This window comes from Echinops telfairi, unplaced genomic scaffold (genome assembly GCF_000313985.2).
Source record: "Echinops telfairi isolate 266 unplaced genomic scaffold, ASM31398v2 ScPeMD7_21;HRSCAF=78, whole genome shotgun sequence".
NCBI lineage: Eukaryota > Metazoa > Chordata > Mammalia > Afrosoricida > Tenrecidae > Echinops > Echinops telfairi.
In genome coordinates, this window is record NW_022103918.1 from 12,933,698 (window position 1) to 12,935,013 (window position 1,316).

Consider the following 1,316-nt stretch of genomic DNA (forward strand, 5'->3'; position numbering starts at 1 on the left):
GCGTCCATTCGGGAAGTTGACAAACATCCAGAATGAGGTTTGTTATCAGTCAACAGTTCACCTTTTGGGAACTGAGAAAAACACTCGTACACTTGAGTTTTTCTCATAGCACTGTCCTTGTAAGCTGTGTTCAACTTCATCACAACCGTTTCTGCAGCGTTTTTCCATAGTAGGAAACAAAATTTCACAGCTCCATGCTGTTCTCTGAAATTGTCCATCACAGAAAAACAAAGTTTGAGAGAAACTGTTTACAAAAAATTTTACTGTGACCAGAGAGAACCTTCTCAGGTGACACCAGTGGGTGCACTAACTCAAAACGATATGCTCACCTGGGGCGGGGATGCGTATTACAAAAACTTCACCCAGTGAAGCTTTTTTCTGTTGTTTTGCAGGGAGGGATTTACCTCGTATTTTCACTTTGGCTTGAACTAGTATAACAGATAACTCATTAAAAGTTTTGCATTGTAGCTTTCTGTCATTGAGAAATTATTTAAAATGTTGTATTCGGGCATACTAGAGAAATGCATATAAGATAACTTTATATCAAAGAGCATTTGAACAATTAGAAAACATCCTAGCCCAGATCAAGTCCTTAAGTCCGATATTACCCCAGAGGTCAATACTAGTCCATAAATTCCTCTTTAGACTCACAAAACACATGCAATAATGCCAAATGCTGGAAGATCACGGGCCAGTGGGTGGAAAGTCTTGTGGATCCAGTGGTGGTGGAAACGCTGGCATGGGTCTTCACGTGGCTTCTCCAGCTTCAGGGCTCCGCCTCTTATCAGCATAGCTCCATGTGGCTTGTCAAAGGATGTCTTGCAGGGAGTGAGTGTATCAGGCCTCCAAGTGAACTATTTATCTCTGTTGCACGTCCAAATGAGGTCATCAAGCTGCCACCTGAGTGACAGGCTAAATTCCACCCCTGCGCTCTTAATAGTCTCCAGTTGACATCTGATTATTTAACTACCACAAATATGTTAAGCTTTGAATTTTTTCACTGATAAAATAGGGTTCGTGATACCTGTTCTGCTTAAATCACAGAGCAAATTAAGGTGGTGTGAAAGCATCAGCATTTTACAGATGATAAAATGATACAGCATAAGTTCTGTTACAGAAATAGCTCTAAGTTAACTTGGAAAAGATCAGTTAGATTCTCTAAAGTCTGTGTAAGAATCCTGGAATGTATCATACCAATATCAAAGGTCCATCAAAAATGTTTATAGCTTAAGGAATAAAGTGTCTATTACAGAAAAATTCAGTACTGTAGTATAGTTAGGTCACCATAGATGGATTATCAACCTGTGGGTCATGAC

General features: G+C 39.7%; 1 protein-coding gene across 1 annotated transcript in view; it reads left to right on the plus strand.

Moving 5' to 3' along the window:
* The window catches only part of RASSF8 (Ras association domain family member 8), a 22,700-nt gene that overhangs the window by 8,385 nt on the left and 12,999 nt on the right, over positions 1 to 1,316 (plus strand). The gene's annotated exons all lie outside the window — the stretch shown is intronic.